We start from the raw sequence: 20115 nt of genomic DNA, 5'->3' as shown, positions 1-20115 counted from the left end.
ACTTTATATTACCTTATAGTTTTGATCATTTAAAACAAAGGGTCATTTAGGGGTCAAAACAGCATTTTGCAGAAAACACTGCTGACAAAGCAAAAAATGAGCATGAGAGCTGATGTTTGTGAAAGGTCACTGGCAAGAAGTTGGTGGTGTTGCAAGTGGAGTAATTGATCATAAGGGAGTCCACTCCCCTCGTTGCTCCCTCTAGTGCCGCACAAACTGAGGGAGCTGCTGAGCAATCCAGAAAAGAAGGCATCAGCAAGATTCTTTGCAATGCAGGCATTGTTCTTTTGTATTTATACATCTGCCCCCCCCTCAGAAAAAAAAAAGAAAAAAAGGGAGTCCCGCTGTGAAATGGTGTAATCCAGATGCCGTGACAATGCTTTTGTCTGTGAACTACCAGAGGCATCGCTTATTTTCCAAGAGAAAAATGCTGCTGCTTTTGATAAATTCAAAGTGGTTCTGATATTCGGTGAAATAAAGAGAAAACACACAATGCTTATGATGTCTAGTGTAAACCTAACTTCACATTATCTAGAAAGCAGTAGAGCTAAGCCTAAGCCTTCCTTTCTTGCACCTGGAATATTCATTAGCAGTTGTCAATATGATTTAATGCTGGTCGCCCTTTCATGCTTCCTCTTTAGTTTAGATCATTGCTCAGTAAGGGTGACCAACTCCAGACGAAATGCGTAGACATTTGTTATTTGACACCAGCTCAAAAAAAGCTAATACCTTCAATGGGTTGTATGGGAGTTTAATAAATGTTTTAAGAGTCCAATTAAGATGAATCTGTGACACTGTGCACTTTAGATACAATGTATAAGTGTATGAGGCTGCGGTGTTGGACCTTGAAGCCATTGGTCTAAATCCAAGGTGAGTTCCAACAATAATTAACTGTACACTGACTAATGAGTCAAGCGTTGTTATTCTTTAAACAGCAATTCAATGCAGAGAGTCTGGGTAGCTTTATAAAAAGGAGGAACGAAACTATATTTACAAAAAGATTTTCTATAAAGCTGTGCCATTCATATTTGTAAAAAATATATAGATCTGCCGGAGTATTTAGCTAATAAAATCTTAACACATCATTATTTTTCACAAAGGCATGGCCACGTTAATTTTCTAGTATCCAACACATCCCATGAGGTTTGACAAGCCTAATGGGAGATAAGGCAGGATCAGATGAAGCATGAAAACAGCCAGCCCTTAAAACCAGCTGAGCTTCAGGGAGTGGGTGTGTTTAGCTGGCTGTTAGCATAGGCTTCGTATCATGTCCTGCTGAAAGCAAACATTTCTGAGTACCTGCCAAATACATCACCCACTGCATGTAACATTACATTACACAGCTTTTGCATAATGGTCAGGTCGTGTGCAATTAGTAAGGGACAGGAAAAACAAATTAACATTGTGTTGTACCTGCAACAACATGCTTTTAGCTGCACATGCATCTTTTATCCATGACAAACACAAAAAAAAATTAAAAAATTAAAAAATTAAAATAATGTTGTTTGCAAAAGATTGCACACAGCTTGGAAAATTCTGATATTTTTGGAATGTAAAATATTATCCCTACAGCAAACAGTATCAAAATTAGCTTTTTTTTAATGTCAATGCACTGTTATTTTTATTTTTCCAAGAAATTAAAAAATAGAAACTAAATTAGTTAGCCGCTCCCTTTGGCAGACATCACAGCTTGCAAACACTTTTTTGTAACCAGTCAAGACTCTTTCTATTCTTGATTTATGAATTTTTCCACATTTTCTCACAGACTAATTCAAGTTCACAGTGCACCCAGAAAGTATTGCCAGCACTTAACTTTTTCCACATTTTGTTATGTTACAGCCTTATTTCAAAATAGATTAAATTCATTATTTTCTTCAAGGTTCTACAAACAATACCCCATAAAGACAATGTGAAAAAAGAATGTTTGAAATCAAATTTATAAAAAATAAAATAAAATAAAATAAATCACATGTACATAAGTATTCATAACCTTTGCTCAATACCTTGTTGAAGCACCTTTAGCACCAATTACAGCCTCAAGACTTTTTGAGAATGATGCTACAAGCTTGGCAGATCTATTTTTGGGCAGTTTTTCCCATTATACTTTCTACCTTTCAAGCTCAGTCAGGTTAGATTGGGAGCGTCAGTGCACAGCCATTTTCAGATCTCCCCAGAGATGTTTAAGGTTCAAGTCTGCGCTCTGGGTGCACCACTCAAGGACATTCAGAGTTGTCCAGGTCCAGAGCGCTCTGGAACAGGTTTTCATCAAGGATGTCTCTGTACATCGCTGCATACAGGGCTGATTGGTGAAGTGCTGCAGAGATAGTTGTTCTTGTGGAAGGTCCTCCTCTTTCCACAGAGGAACACTGGAGATCTTATAAGAGTAACCATCGGGTTCTTGGTCACCTCCTCGCCTAAGGCCCTTCTTTTTCTATCGCTCAGTTTGGCTGGCCGGCCCACTACAGGAAGAGTTCTACAGGTTATGAACTTCTTCCATTTTTTCAGAAGATGGAGGACACTGTGCTCATTGGGACCTTTAATACTGCAGACATTTTTGTGTACCCTTCCCCAGACCTGTGCCTCAATACAATCCTGTCTCTGAGGTCTACAGACAATTCCTTTGACTTTATGGCTTGGTTTGTGCTCTGTTAACAGTTGGAGCTTATGTAGACGAGTGTATGCTTTTCCAAATCATGTTCAATCAACTGAACTTCCCACAGGTGGAGTCCAATCAAGTTGTAGAAAAATATCAAGTATGATCAGTGGAAACAGGCTGCACCAGAGCTCAATTTTGAGTATCTTAGCAAAGGTCATGAATACTTTTGTACATGTAATATTTTTGTTTTTTATTTTTAATAAATTTGCAAAGATTTCAAACGAACGTCTTTCACGTTGTCATTATGGGGTATTGTTTGTAGAATTTTCAGGAAAATATTTAATGTGATCCATTTTGAAATAAGGCTGTAACATAACAAAATGTGGAAAATGTTAAACGCTGGGAAATTTCTGGATGAACTGTATTTTAGGACACCCTGCACAGGTTGCCAGACATTTACCACAAAGTTTAAGTCGGAGGACTGTCACTCTAAAAACTGCAGTGTGTGTTTCCTGGAGTAGTTTTATGTGGATTTTAAGGTTTACTATGAAAGCCAAGTTGTAGATGCCAGTCTCTGTTGGTTTCGGAATTTTATTTAAAATCAATGTTTACATACAGTTTGCATGCATTTTTGAGTTACCTCACAAAGGTTAATGATTTATACGGCTGCTTTATAGTGTACCACAAGCCATCAGTGTTCATTAGGTTGAGATCTGATGACTGTAAAGGTCATAGCAATATTCAGTGACCCCTTGTGCCCCAAATAGATGCTAGAGGTTTCTATACATTTTCCTTCATAGTGTGAACAGATTTTGTTTCTAGAGCTCTGGATTGTTGCACATATCGATTATTTGTTGTGGTGCAGATCTGGTGTTTAGCTCAGTGAGTGCCATTTCCTCCACTTGGAAAAACTAAATCTGAAGCCTCGTGGGCTACATTAAAAATTGTGGACATGATATTCTTCCTAGAGCTACATCTCTGAAGACACAAAGAAACAAAAAGGCTGACAAGCAGATCAATGCTAACTGTAAAAATTATAATTAGCTGACCTACAGAATAAATATAGATCTTGATTGGCATGACAATAATATAAACTGCTCCTCATAACTGAAAAACATCTGGCCGGGATGAAGAGTATTGTAGTCACTAGGGAAATGCTGAATAATCAGGTGAAAGCAAAATGGCATTTAGTCTGATTATCAGGGTAGAGTAAAGTCCTTCCTTTAAGTTTAGTTTATTCCAGGAATTTCGTGCCACAAGAAGTGTCCAGCAGTGATCCTTTTTTGGAGTTATGCTGGTGTTGTAGAAACTCCCAATTTCATTGGGTAATGTATCCCATCAATCCCTGTCAGAAGCAAATATACCGTAATGCATTTTGTATTGGATGTGGTCACTCTATTAGCCCCTTCAGCTTTACATATCCCAGCCATGCTTTGATCTGCAATGATGTGTTAGGGCAGACATGCATGGGTGACTACTTCAGCATGAGTCCTGGACCAAATGGCATGGATGGAATAGTGGATGGATTTAACAGCCTTGCTTTATTGCACACATATTCTTTTATAGTTGTGAAAATACACTCTTATTTTTCTATGATGAGAGGGTTTTGAATGAGGTGTCATTTGCATAATCTCCAAAAACTTCAAATGCTTTACCTTGTATTTCTCTTGTGTTTCCCCACCTTTTTCTTCATGAGTTGTTTATCAGTGTTTCTACTGATGCATCATCTTTTTCTAAGCGATCCTGCTTCAGCCCATATGGATCTCAACCAAAAAGGAAAAGTTACCTTTTCAGTGCCCACTGATCTATTGACATTTCAGCAAATGTTGCATAATGTCAGGTTGCTGAAATTGGCAGTAGCTCAAGCAATGTTGGCTAATAATACCCAAAAACAACAAGTTTCAGACTTTTGTAAGATTATTTGTGAAAACGTGGCTTACCCAGGTTCACATGTGCTATTGTAGAGCCGACTGGGAAACTTTAAATGAGAAGGAACATTTTAAAAAAGCGGGGACCTGGAAATGAGGTATGGAAGTTTACTTTTTCTAGTTTGTTTCATATTTCTATACTTTTGCAGGTGACTTTGCTGATTTTATTCGTTTTAACAGTATATGAAGACACCAGCCAAACACTGCGGTCAAGTCCTTTCTTACTCTCCCTCCGCCTTTCATTGTACAGCAAGAAAGACTTATTTCCAAGTTTCTGACATTATTTTAATTTAGCATCTAAGGTTATGCTTGTGACTTCAGTAATGTCTACACAGAAGATTGTATTGGAGTTTCTGTCAAATATCCTAATGCAGTAAAGTAGCTGTCAGTTTTTAATACAAATTTTGTAGGCTATTTGTCTTCCCGGCCTGTTATTTGTCTTCAGTCAACTGTAAAATTTATTGGTAACTTATAATAAACAACAGAATTTTTTCAGTAAATTTGTATCCTCTCTCTCTCTTTTTTTTTTATTTGTGGAACTTTAAAGGAACTAATTGTAAAAGCGAAATAGTAACAGAGTATAACAATTTGTAAATATAGAGTAACATACTGGCAAATTACTTTAAACCCACAGCTATTCTACTGATACTACTCCAATTCTAAATATGGTAATTTACAATTAAAATAAATGACAGTACATGCACCACAAAATCGTAGTAAAATACTCCTGCCAGTTATTTTATAGTCAAACCTTCACAGCAACATTTTCTGTTACTTCATAATTAATAAGAAAACTGACTGCTTTGTATTTAGCCCACTTTATAACTGATTTTGGTTTGCTGGCTCAAAATCTCCATTTATATTAACCTACAGGGATGTTTGAAAGTTCAAAAACCATTTAAAATCTTCTGTTTTAGCATATGACCTAAAAAGTCATTTGATTTCCATGCCCCACACACATGCTAGATACTACAACACATGTATTTATTAAGGAAGGTTTTAGAATCTTAACTGTGGCAAAAGTATGTGAATCCTTGAGCTTGGAGGAACTTTAGCCCACTACTAACAGCTTCAACTCAAGAATGTTAGTTCACATTCATCAACTCTATGCTTCCGCACAATTTCTATAGAATGAAATACTATGCTCACAAATATTCAACTCTGTCTTAAAAGAATAGTCAGGTGCATGAATAAAAACTGAAACACGTTTTGCTGTACTGGCCTTTTAAGGGATCCTTCCAAGAAATGCTGCTTATGTAAGTAATGGAGGTCAAAAAAAAGGAAAAACAAAAAACAAAATCACAGTCCTCCCTCTGTGTTAAATTGAATTTTAAAGCTTTTTTTAAGACAACATAAGGCTTCAACCTTCTAAATGAGTCACATAAAGTTGATATCCTGTAAAGCTTTAACCTTTTTAGTACAAAATCCCCTGGTTTTTCTTACATGACTTAATGTGGAAACCCAAACAGAAGAGGGAAATTTATAATACAAAGAAATGTAAATTTGGAAAATATTACTTAATCTGATCAACTCAGACTATTGAATCCTCACATTAGTTTTAGATATAAATTCACTTTTTGTCAAGTTTCATTTTACAGACGAGACTTGACCTTGACATGCTCCAATAAAAAGTCAATTCCGGATTCATATCTCCATGCTTCTACCACGTTTTATAGATGGTCCTTATCCTGAAATGCAGTGTTTGATCGTCGCAAAGAATAGATATTGTGATCAATACGTAATATCTGTGTAAGTAATTTTTGATAGACTTAAATATTACTGCCAATGAATTTTCTTTTTTTTTTAACAAATTGTGGTTTGGTGGATCTGTTTATAATATAAGACAACAGACTTTACAGAATTTACATTATTGTTTACATTATTGTGCAGATGCCTGTGAAACTGCAATATCTCACACTGCTGCATTGGCAGAAGTAGTAACTGTGTATCTTTATTTAGAGAGCCCATGGCATCATCTCTGAAAATTATATACTCCCGGGCAGACACAGTTCTTAACAACGGATCCACTTGTCAGTCTGCAGGTGTCACTTCAAATGACAAGTAAGAGGAAAACAGAAGTTATAACAAACGTTGCTTTCCCTCTTTCACATGGTAACATCTGCATCATTAATCAACTACGACTAAAACGCAGTGTTAAAGTAAAGAACAGTAAATTTTACAAAATATTATGCTTACAGTACCTACATCTACATGGTACCATAGGTACTGCATGAGTAGTGTTCCCAGGCAAACTGCTTTAACAGCTGCAACGTTGTCCTTTAAAGCATCCATAGAACCCAAGCCTACATCAGTGCCTGAACTTAAATAAATTAAACAGAGACTTAAACTCTGCAGCTCTGTTGTTTTCGATTTACTCCTGAGGGATTCACAGTCAAATACAAGAAAGTTCTGAAAGGTTATGCCAAAAAAATCATGCCACTGTAGCTTGTACGTCTGTACAACTATTAGTTTTTCAATGTAGTTGAGCATTTAACAGTTTTTTCCCCCCTAAGCATAAAATGATCTGATGCTGCTTAAAGAAAGAAATATATTTTAGATTTTCCTTCCAGTGCAGATACTGTATGTCAATTCTTGTTCCCCTTCTTCCTGTACTATCGGACATCTTTGTCAGTAACGGCTGTGATTCTTTTGCATTTTAACTGCGCTGCCACTTTATCTCAATTCTTTGTGCAATTTTTCTGGCTCCATTACCTTTTCTCAACAAGCCTATTGTTTGCCAGTGTGCTAATGTCTGAATTTGAGTTGTTCATGTATTGTTGCTCCGCTGTGTCGCTAAATGAATATGCCTCACTCACAATACACCACATTGTGCATATTTGGTCTTCTCAATTTATGGATAAGAGCCCTTGCCATTCACATGCATACTTGTAATACAAGGATACTTTTCATTGTCCTTGGCTGTCATAGAACACTAGCTCTTTCCATCAACAATCACCGCAAGCCTTCTTACACTCTAAAAGTGCAGAAAGTAGTCTAAATCAACAATAAGACAAGAGCTCACACATTCATGGCTTTGCCAAGCTTTTGTAAACCTGCAAAAGCATGTTAACAATCTATTTGTCCCCAAATTACACCACTGCCTGCCAAGTTGTTGCCATCTCTTTCCCCTTTGTTCCTTCAGCTCATTTTGACACGCTCTGGGCAACTTTCACATCTGTCTTTGTGGTTTGTTGAATCTGAGCCAAACTGAAGAAACGTTAGGTACAGTGCCTTGTAATTTTTCCTTCTATTCCAGACTTTAAGATGTTTTTACTGCTCATTAGATTGTGGAGTGGAACAGATTCATTAATGGAAAAGTTGAAATTGGAATCGCAAAATTGTCTGCATCACTGGTTTAACTTCTCCCAAGAAGAAGAGTTCGCCCAACAGCTCTTCAATAATTTGAAGCAAACATAACTTTTCAAGACATACAGAAACCATTAGGAAAGCTGCTTTAGAACAACAAATGTAGCTGTGTCTAAGCACACTACCTCGTCACAAACCATTACAGATTATTCAGTAAAGTGAGGGTACATTTTGTTCACAATGACAAAAATGAACAATTTCACCAGACTTGTACTTTATATTACCCATGAGAAGCCTGACCTGGGAGCTGGCCGGCACTAGACGTCTACCAATTACAATCCAACTACAAAATTAGATTTCATTTTTGTTCCATTTTACAACACCAACAATATGACAAACCTGTTCATCTGTTCTCACAGCCAGCTGTGCAAGTTTGATTGTTTAATTTCACTTAATTCTGCGGTGCACACAGTCAGATGGCAGTAACAGTATAGATGTATAAAAATTTCATGGCGAGGGGGTGCTCATAGCCACTTTATTACTTTAGTGGCAGTAAAAAAAAATAGCAGACTTGCATTCTTGCTCTTGTCCTCTGAGGTGTTAATCTTCATTATACATTGTGGTGTGTTTAAACCAGGACAGGAAAAGACCATTCATAAATGTATCTGCATTTGTATAATATTCTGCAGTGATGACGATGGCAAGGTTCAAAAGACAATCAAAAGACAATGACATTGTAAAAAGTATTCATATACCTTTACTTTACAGTCCAGTAAAATGTGGCTGTAAAAGATATTTTAAAATGAATAAAATTGCATATTTTCCCCAAATATCTACACACTGATCAGCATTGGCAACAGAAAACGCATATTTTTAACATATTTCTGTGGCTAATACTATTAGTGAATACATAATTACACAACCCCAGCACATTGGCAAAGCCTGACAAACTGCTGGTCAATTCAGAACTCGTCTTTACACAGTCCCGTTGTCACTGTCTAGTTGCCAAGTCATCAAAAATTGCCCACTAATGATTAGGCTCACAGTCAGTTGTTTCAAGGGTTTGTCCTTGACCACTTTTCTTCTCATGTTGATTTACCCAATAAATGACTGCTCTTGGCCATTTCACATACTGACATGAGGGTAATTAGAACTGTGTGGCAGGAAACCTTTGCCTCTCATTAACTTAAGTTAGGAAATTTAAAAGGTAGGGAGTAAGAGGAAAAAAAAAAAAAACTTCCTCTCCCTTTCCTGACAAACCTTACTGTCTTTCTTCAGTGGGTGACAATCAATAAGCTATTGGTTTGGCCCAAATGATGTTATTGCTTTATTTGCACTCTCTGGATTTGGATCAAGATGATAAATTCAGGGGGACTGGAGGGTGTCAGGGTAATTAAGTCAGTTAAAGTAAGCTGAAGTGACGACTCCCATGCTAAAAAGGCAAAGCAAACGACCTGAAATAACCCTCACACTAGTGGCTTTGTCCGGTAGGCTCAGCCAGCGCTCTCAGGAAGTCGTCTCTATGCATAACTTTTCCCAAGCAATGTTACGGTAATGACTTGCAACAAGACCCAGCAGCACCTCAGGCGTGGGGAAAAGTACAGCACTGATTCTAGTCACTTGCCTGGCCTCCAGACACAGGGAATATTTATCCTGACAAAGAGTGAGTGATTGAGGCACGCGTCACAGTAATTCCTCAATGCAAAGAAATGCCTTTCCCCATGGCAGAATATTCTCATACAAGTCTGCTAAGTTTCCACTAATCCACACATATCATTCTGACTAAAATGTTCCTTTGAGAAAACAGGAAGTTTGGATATTAAAACCGAGCAGCAATCCACACCTGTTTGTTTCCTTCTGTTTTGAGAGGGTACAAAATGGCTCTCTTTTGCAACTGTCATACAAATGATTCAAACACAAGACTCCAGCTGATAAGAGACACACTCTTAGTCAAAGCTGATTTATTAAAAAAATAAATAAATAAAATAATAGGCAACCACTTAAGAATTTACAAATAATTCAAAAGTGAGGAAAAGGCACTTCAATGAATGGAATAAAGCAGAGCGGGAAAGAGTCTGACGTCAGGCGGCAGATGTTCCTCCTGTATTCTACACGCTTGTCACTATTCGTTAAGGTTCATTTGTTGTCTACTTTGTCAAATGGAACGAAGGATTTCATTATTTATTCAAGGGAAGTAAAAGCACCAGCAAATACGAGGACATTTTTAAAAAGAATCAAATCTACAGGAGGAAAAAAAAAAGTGCCATGTTGTTTGAAGCAATTTTAATGGTGATTTTATGGCGCGCTGCTAGGAAATAATTGCTGTCAAAAAAGCCACAGCAATTTAAGAAGAAAAGGTTTTTGAGCCTATGGACACATTACATGCTACATCCTCACAGAAGTTTCACACACAAACTGTCACACAGGGATGAGGCTCAATGTACGAGTCCAGGAACATCTGAAGTTCTTCATAATATCACATATTGGAGTATTTTATAGTAAGTAAGTACCATTTGTTAAGAAAGTACTTATTGTAAGTATGTTTTTTTAAACCTCCCACTAGGATGAGACAGTACAAAAGCTTTACACCTGCTTCTATCACATTCTAAATTGCACAGTTGCAATGACCACTCATTTGCAGAGGCCATTTGTCTAATCTTCATTCACCACGCTTGTGAAACTAATGCTAAATTTAATTTTGCATTATCCCCAAAATGCATCGTCTGCCCTGTTTGACCCTAAAAATGCCCACAACTTTAAAGTAACCAATTACCCACCAAAACTTTAAAGCTGTGCTGGCTGCCCATATAAGAAGCAGAGGTAATTACATTCTGTAAACACCCACATACTGATGATTTAGCTATACTGAACTTGGAGCCTTATTTGTAGTTTGCTCTGTGGCTGATTCTAAAGCAAAGACCACAGGGAGAATAAAATGCAGATGGTTTGCACCCATGGGACTATACCGTACGTGTGCTCAGCACATTTCCTGGCAACCTGCTGATTGAATTCAGGTATTTCTTATGTTCAAGGAGATAAATCACACAGATTATCTAAACGATTCTCACTCAAAATGAAACTATGTTCAATTTAAAGACCCAAGTCACAGGACTTTGTAAAGTCAAACATAATTTGATAGTCTAGTCCCTAGTATGGGTCACATCCTATATGCTGGATCACACATTTCCCATAATCCAATAATAGAATGTTTTGACTAGATCATGTCTGGTGAACACCCACATCTTCCCTTTCCTGTCCCAACAGTAACAGAGGATGATGGTTATAAATGTGCCACCTCCACACAAAAGACAAGTTAACACTTAGTAATACTGACACCAGAACTAATCTTATTGGTTAGTTAGATAGTTGGTTCTATAACGGGTTTCTACTCTGCTGACAATTTGCTACATTGTCCCAGCATCACAAACACATCTTCTCCTTGGAGAATGCAAACCATCTGTGGGGGATCAGCAGTGTAATGTAATCCTCTGGTCAAAATACAGCTTCCATTGCCTGGGAACTTCTTCATGAACTAGCCTTAGCCTCTAACAGGGTCATGTTTATATAGCTTTAAATAGCAGCTCCCTGCCTTTCCTTTGCATTTATTTTAGAGAGTTATTCCCAATATGCTGCTGAAGGCTTGAAATGAAAAATTAATCGAATGAGTAAGAATGCAGGCTGTGTTGCCCTGGGAGTTTAATTTTGCGTCCACACTAGGCAATTTCTTTCCTGAACTGCTTGATATGTGCTCACCAAAATGGCCACGGTAGAGCACTTATTACTGTGGAATGTTTAACTGCACAGAGATGAGAAACTTGTCTTCTCTTTGGACATGATAAAACAAAAGTATCCTGGAGTACATATAGTTAAACTGTTGTGATGCTGTGTATAATATTACTCCTAATATCAGGGTGTCCTAAGAGAAGGACAACACAGCCTGGGACGTAGGACTACAACGGTGTTACTCAGCTTGCTACAAATCATGTATTCTGCCAGGGTATACATGCGTGTATACATTTTGCCTGCTTGTCCCAATAGGCTACGAAACTTTCTGAGTTACACACACACACACACACACACCCCTCAGTGTGTTGTGAAAGAGCCTACAGGTGGTAGATGATAAGGAAAAACTACTTCATAGACAGCTTGAACATCAGCATCTGTCAGTCTGCCTCTGCCTTCACAGCATCCATTAACGTCATCTCCCAGCATTCCTCCGTCTAACTGGCACATAAAGAGAGACATTGGTGAATGGTACATGCCATCAGCCCACATACCGATAACATAAAACATCAATCATTTTATCATAATAATCCCCTTACACACAAGAAAAAGCCAGACCGTAGGTGACTCCAAACAGCAGAACAACATAGATGGGAGTAGTTCGCAGTTGACCGCAGATAATGCGGTCTACCTTCAATGAACTAAACTACCTTGAACGAACGGTTTGCAAGTCTTCACAAATACGTCATGTCCCTGAGTTCCAAGCTACATTTAGCACTCTAGATCTTTGTTTTACAATCTCTATTTAGTTTCATGGTAAAACCCAACAATTGGTTGTGTTGGACCTTGTAGTTTATGGACCTAGACACCCTGAAATCAAATGTTGGTTCAAGGAAATTGCTTCAAGAAAAGGGTGACAACAGCATCTATGAGACTGCCAATATAATGTTTCTGTAAAAAACTGTGTAAAAAATTCTGGGACATCCCAATATCTCTTTTGAGTGGAACTCCTTTCACTCAAGAAATCGTACCTTTGATAACAGCTGACAGGAAGTAGTACAGTGATCACCCTATATTAAAATAACAATAATAAGTTAGTATTTGGGAAAGAACATTTCATTCTTTACCAACAGAATTACAAATTCAGAGTAGTTAAAAAAACATCTAGAAAAGTGTTGTCAGAACTGTTCCTGTCTCTATTACATCACCTTCTACTCACAATAGCAGCAAGAAAAATCACTGAAAATAAACCTGTCTTGTTAGGATAAAAACATCCCAAACTTGACAGTTATGACCCACATCTCTCTTTGTATAAACATCTCATGTATTAACATTGTGCATGACTAAATACTGAATGAGCCACCACTCAACTTCAATGCCTTAGATGAATATTTATGAAATTGGGTTACACACTGGAGACTTGCTGCCTTCTGAATGTTAAAGCGACTGTGAACCTACTTAAAACTGTTTGATAATAAGCCACTGGCAATTTCATTGGTCTTTAGAAAAACGTATATTGTGATTGGCACTTATGCCCAAACAACTTAACATATCGCCATGTTATAAGAGGCTTTACATAAACTATGTACACAACTTGTGCCAAAAAGAAAGACCAAATGTGCTGCAGTTTTGGTAATCTGTGTTTATACTGCATATGCTTGTATGCCAATTTTATGTCTTGGTCAGCTAAAAACCCCAGTTCTACCATTTTCCTTCTCCAGTCTGGTCTGTGCTCTTACAGTGGTAATGTCATAATGAAGATGATGAAAAGAATGGAGAAAAATCTACTAATTGCACTCAAAGCCTGCGTATCTGAACATGTTAAAAACATTGATTGTTTATCTCTGTGGCTTGTCTGACAACCATTTTCAGAGGTGGATTTATGCATTGACGTCACTGTCCCATGTGACACCACCTGCCTCGCCACCACTGGGGGAGCCAAACAAAACCAACAGGTGGCTGATGTGAATGAAGAAAGCTGTGATACCGGGATGGAACAACAAAACACAGTAAAAGACCATTAAAATCAACAGTGAGCCATAGCACACAGTGAGCAGTCTGTGGATGCTGAAACATGGCCAGAAATTGAGTTTCTTCTCACAGGAGGTAAACTGTGTGTGAAGCACCATCACAACTAAACAAAGCTTGAAAGCATCTGGACATAGGTTGAAAGATGGACAAGGAATTACTTAATTTAAATGATATAGAAAGATGCATTTTGTATTCAATCTGTTACTTTTTTCACTAGTGCAGAGGTAGTCATTTCATGCCCTCTAGTGCTTGCTCTCTTATTTCTGCCCTACCCACTGCCAATTACCTGCGTCAGGTGTGTTCAATCAAACATGGGATAAGAAAGAAAGCTTGGGAAACAAGAGAGATGGCAGCTCTTCAGAAGCTGGAATGAGTACTACATGAGTCTTCAAGGGTCTGAAGGACAGAGGGTGTTGTTGTGAGTCGGATTGTTAAGCCCACAGAGGTAAAATTCACCCTCCACATGTGATGATGTTTCTCTGTTATTTTATATCAGTGATCAATTTGTTATTATGCTGCTGAGAAGTGTGTGTGTGTGTGTGTCTGAAGAGTGACTGGCGATTACAGACAGTTATTTCTTTCTAGGAACAGATTGGCATTATGAAATAAGTGACACAAGCTGGAAAAGAGACCTTAGCAAATGCTGTCTTTTGCTATTGCAAAATGTTATTCATTTCCACTTTTCTACTGTCCTTCTAGATTTCCTGCCCTATATTTGCAAAAAGAGAGATAATTACAAGAGTTATTTTCCCAATCATAGGCTCAAGGTCAGAGAACCACTAATATTCCTCAAATTCAGAAATGTCCTAATTTCTAACTGAATTATTTGTACCATTAAAAACTTGTTTCAAAGTAAACTCCAAACTACAAATTGGATGTTTCTGATGTGTGTAAATAAATAAATAAATAAATAAATAAATAAATAAATAAAACGTACTGGCAAAATGTCACAATAAGGCCTATACTGATATTTTATGGGCCAAACACTGGGTAATGTGAAGTAGGACAATCATGCTAAAGCTGAACAGCAGTTATGGCACTGACCTTTTCCTATAATTGCAGCAAAGAAGTGTGAGTCATTTCATTAGGCCTGCAATATCAAACCATTTGGATATTTTACACTCTGTAGTGTGATTTGTGAATGATTGCTCTGTGTCTGCAAAAGGAAAGGTCAGCATTGAGGCCGGCCTCTTTTTGGAAATAAAGTGCTTGGCCAAGCAAACGAAACAAGACAGCAATCAGAATGTTAATAGTAGAGTGAAGCACTGCGGCAGGCACTGAGACAGTCTGAGTGTCTGGATGTAGCAGCGGGGTCGATCTGGGCATGAACTGCAGTAGTTGAAGAGTAAGATGACGAGAGACGACATGACTGGCCCTGCCATAACCTTGGCTTTATAGTGTAGTGGACCAATCCATAAAACCTTTCCTGTCCAAGAATCACTGAAGGAAACATAGGGGGCAAGAAGACAGTTGGCAATTTCTGTGCAATTTGAGTGAGGTATTGTACACTCAATATTTTTCCTTTTTTCCTTCCCAGCTAAGAGCCAAAACACGGTCTGCTGTTTTATCCATACTGGCGTCCACTAGGGCTGGCCAATAAACTATTGATATTGAATTACTGACCATATAGGAATAAATGAACCAATGTGAATAAATATCTACTAGATACAAGAACAAATATGTTTTGTTACCCAGAGGTTTAAACAATCGGTTTAAAATACACAATATAGATTGGAGCAAATATATAAACGAGAAACGAATCATACAGTAGGTGAGTCACCAATAGAAACAAAAGATTCAAGCCATCATTAGCAGGTTTTAGATCTTGATAAAAATTTGAACTGATTTTACCTATAAACCCTTGTCTCTTCAGTAATACACAGCAGTCAGATTTATGGGGGATTCAGGCATTGCCCTCAATAACAACGCAAATGTGATGGAGATAGAAACATCTAAGGGAAATACGAGGGACCAAAACCTGATGTGAAACAGAAAGTGTTGTGATTTCACTTAATGGAGGAGAAATTGGGCACCCATCATCATGTCAATAAGAGTATATGTATATATATTTTTTTAAATTGCGTTCAAAGGATTAAATAAGCCAAGACACTGCATTTAAACTGTTATTAAACCTGATGTATAGACAGCACACTGAAAAATACGAGCACACACAGCACTCTACTAATTGCATGCAACAAACTGGCAACAGTGTTTACGTCTGAGTAAACTACTTCTACAGAAAACCTGAAAATATTACTAAACAGCGAAACTGCTCAGTGTCACAGCATCTGCTCACTCTAGCCTAAAGGAAATCATTTAAAAGGTTGTTGGGAAAACATGGACTGGTGTGAAAAGTGTCCTACTGCGACAAGCCTGCAAGAGGCAAACATGCATGCATTACACTGGAGACTGCATATCCATGAATGGGTCATGCTGCTGTTCCCGTTCTCCAGCTATGACCGGTAGAGTCAAGAAATCATTTTTCTTTTTTTTTTTAACTCACCCTAACAAGGTCTAATTCAGCTCCAAATCTAATAATGCAATTTTGCCAATTTTTTTCCCACAAAACCTGAAAAGCCTCAGCTTTAAAAGCATGTAAAAATATATTTCCGTTGACCTTTTTAGATCTGGTTAACTTACTACAGAACTGCAAGCTCTAGACAACAATAAACTACCGCCATGGTTGCTCCAGAATGTCTGCTGCACCACGCTTGTCCCTTCTGAAGTGGACACCCCACACACACGCTCTCAGTTTGTTTCTTAGATTCTTGTTACTCATTCAAATTCTGTGTTCGCCCGCATGCTGAGGAGCCTCAAAATGTCACAAAAACAGCTCAAACAGTGGCAACAATGGATTTCTAAAATGCTTTTGTCACTGTGATTGTGCTTGCAGGGTCACGATGGATGATCATCCACAAGTCAGATTGCTATAACTTCAGTCTTTCAGCCTCTCTGATAACACTGATGGATCCTCAGAAAGATTTTCTTTTGATTCATTCAGGCCGCTTTTCAGCACAAATATTTGTAATTGTATTTCCCATAGTGCCAGGGAGGCCGATCGTTTTTTTGGATGATAATTAGGAGGAAATAGTCAGACATGATGGTAATGGGTTTGTTCATCCCAGGGATTACAAATACAGTATGTACGTTTGTTTTAAGTACAAACGTGTTCTAAAACGTATCTTCATTTGGTAAGGGGCTGTCGACAGCTCCTCTAAAGTCAGACTTAACGGCACTGCCATCAGTGCAGAGAAGCATTTAGCAAATCTCTCCCATCTAGTCAGTATGAGAATTGCAAATTTTTCGGTTTGAATAGTTGGTTTTGGCGTATTCACATTTATTGTAACTTTTACCTGATGCACTGGGCAGAGCATGGCAGAGGGAGGGCTGAGTGGATGACTGTAGACTGATTTGGACTTTTAAACTGGCACTAGCTTATGTTGCATATTTTACCGTAGCTTTAACTTGGGGTGTATGGTAATGATATTAGTTTATAATTTGGAAAATATTAAAACAATTTAATAAAAAAAAATCTTTGCGATTGGATGCATTTTGAGTGAGGACATTAATATAAAAAGCCACTGAGAGGCCTGACTGCTTATTCATCCATCATGTTATGTCTGAGCCTAAACTGAGCTTGACGCCTGTTGAACAAGTACAGTAGAGCAATTTCGTCCTGAATGGAAGTACTGTAAAGCAGTGGTTTGGAAAATGCGCTGACCCTTGAGTCTCCAGCCTCTGGCGATGGTGCTCAAGGCGGCAGATATCCCGTGTTCAGTTCTTAACAAAGAGCCGGGGTGACGGCAGGAACTGGAGCACGCTAAGAAACAATGCACGAGTCCCGACCTCCCAGGACTTTGCACTCCTCCTCCTCCCCCAAGTGTCCTCCTTGACTTGTTTTCTTCCCATGTGTTGTGAGTGCTCCCACAGAATGAATGAGCAGCATGATTCTCTCGAGTTGGTAATTATCAACTTTCTGTAACAATTACTCATGACTGCACTGTCACTACTTAAAACTCCTTAAAACTGCATGTGACTTATTGTTACTACTGCAAAGATAATTACTGGATATAGAAAATAAGTAACTTAAACTTACTGATTATCGCTTTGCAGCTGAGAGCTGTACCACAAACAGAGAGATGATGCAGCTCGCAGAGCACCACATAAACTGAAGTGACCTAATGTTAAGATATTTAACAACATTACATGCATTTTAAAGCTATTTTTTAAAAAGGTAGATAGTGTTGTGTTACATACTAGCATCTCACAACAGGACTTGCAGATGGGGAACCCCTGAGACTTTCCCTTGGTGGCGTATAACATGCTTTAAAAATAACTACACAGAAAAAACATTGTTTTTAAGCAAAGATTCTAAGTTTCCGAATGACAGCTTTAATCCTCTTAAAGTACAAATGTTTTGCTCAGACTTAACCCTTTTTAAAAATTCATCACTGGCCGAAAATTTCATATCTGGCTACTATTTGCTCCATGATTGTACCCTAATGCCTAATGACATTCTCCTAATTATAGCTCATTGTTACCAAACCATACTTTTAAAAATTTAATCTGTTTCTCCACTTTTGACAACATAAGACTGGGCCATAAAAATACCAATTACAAACCATTTACTTCAGTTTATGTTGACAGTGATATTACAAGGTGATTTATGGCTTTCAATCACACAAATGCATAATCATGTTTCCTGTGAAAACATCTTAATTGTGTTTACAGGTGCAACGAACCTTTGCAAAGAAGGTGAGATTATACCGTAATACATGATGGGATTACAAAAAGGAAATGAAAAAATATGATTACCATAGTTTAGATGTAATAGCCATGTCACCTGGGGGTTTGCTTTTAAAACTGCCATGAACATTGCCCCCAACTGATGTGTGAAATGTTTTATGATGATGACGAGGCAAATGTTCTGATTTATAGTAATTCAATTTTACTATAAATATATATATCTTTTGTTCGAAACTATGCAAATGATAGCAAATGGATTTAGCTTTTGAACAATAACTTCCGTTTGACTGAACAATGCTGCAAAGATTGATTACCAACCTCCCAGGCAGTCAGCGGTTCTTCTAAGATGGCTATGAAAACAACTGGTAGAAGCCAGAAATGCATTACATTAATACATTGTAGTTTCAAGGAATTATAAAATATAGTTTTTATTACTCAGTGCATTATGTCAAACACCAAGTCATAGCAACATCAGGAAGAAGGAACATAAGAAGCTCCCGAAATACCAAAGGCTGGGGGAAAAAAAAAAAAAAAAAAAAAAAAAAACAGCTAAAAAAATAATTGTAAAAGGAAGCCAGAAGTGGTGGCTTCGACCCCCAAACTGCGAGAGTGGCTCCAGCAGATTCCAGCAGCAACCTCTGAGCTCTCTGTCCGGAAGTGTGCCGTCCTAGGAACAGCTAAGATACTGCACAGGACCCTCAACTCTCAGGCCTCTTGTAGAGGACTCGAGCTTGAGTAGGATTAAAATCGCTTACATTTAGCAACTAAACATTTGATATTTTAACATTTAGATTTTAATGTTTAATTTAAACTTGGGACATTGAATGTCATCTTGGAACTTGAATGTTGTATTTATTTAGGAGCACTGGCAGACGCTTCGTGTCTCTTCAAGAGTTTTTATTTCTTGAGACATAAATGTAAAGTGGGGCATCTAATGCAGTCTGTGACTTTTGTGATCCATTGCACCCCTACATGAAATCCATGTCCACTTAAGGACATATGAGCTAGTATGAAATTTAATTATCTGTACATAGTTGCTTCTTAGCAAGCAAATAGTTGGTGGTTCAGAATTGGTCCACAATTGAATAATCGTGATAATGATTTAATAGAATTAGTCTATTAGTCAATAAGTCTTTATTTCTTTTTATTGTCTTAAAACCTATGTGTGAATTTAAATACAAACTGAGAAATTGGCTGGGCAGCTTGAAAATCATGAAGTTTTGTTACTGAATCAACAGGTACCCGGTGTTCTTTTCCAAATATCACTGCCACAAAAGTCACAACGTTCCTATATCTTTTCTTTTTCAACAACATGTAATTTACAATTTGAAGCACTTTTGTTTCCGTTGTTCTTTAGCTACCTCATAGCATGTACAAAAGAAGCAAAGCAGCAAATGCATTAGTGGGTCAACAGATACAGGTAGTTAGTTTTCTTCTAACAGAACTAATAACATGGCTGTTGCTGCCTTCCTGAATATGTCTATTCCCAAAATCCTCCTTTTAAAAAGGAACTGACTCAGCTGAAGTAAGAAGAGAAAATGCAGTTTTAAGGCTATTCTTTGTGCTTGACTTATAACTACTGTCATAAATATGCCTGACACTGGAGCCTGGTAAGACAAAAACTTCCATTTATGGTTAAAATACATCAGCTTCCAATAATGTATTGCCTGTAGATTTGCTTTTAACCCCCGTCTTTTTCTCACCAGGCTGTAATTGCTTGAAGGTGTGCAAACAAGCTAAATGTTGTTCTCTACTTATATTAGAAAGAGCTAGTCTGGGTGCTGT

General features: G+C 37.7%; 1 protein-coding gene and 1 long non-coding RNA gene across 6 annotated transcripts in view; one reads left to right on the top strand and one right to left on the bottom strand.

Annotated features, from left to right (window-relative positions):
* Positions 1 to 20115, bottom strand: part of cadm1a (cell adhesion molecule 1a) — a 322140-nt gene that overhangs the window by 276286 nt on the left and 25739 nt on the right. The window lies entirely within an intron of this gene.
* Positions 4120 to 18797, top strand: LOC137107815 (uncharacterized). Its single transcript, XR_010912086.1, has 4 exons — positions 4120 to 4622; positions 6201 to 6273; positions 6484 to 6585; positions 13426 to 18797. It is a non-coding gene; the product is annotated as an uncharacterized lncRNA (long non-coding RNA).

This window comes from Channa argus, chromosome 22, assembly GCF_033026475.1.
Source record: "Channa argus isolate prfri chromosome 22, Channa argus male v1.0, whole genome shotgun sequence".
Taxonomy (NCBI): domain Eukaryota; kingdom Metazoa; phylum Chordata; class Actinopteri; order Anabantiformes; family Channidae; genus Channa; species Channa argus.
Note: the sequence above shows the minus strand (reverse complement) of the source record. Positions and strands in the feature narration are given on the sequence as shown.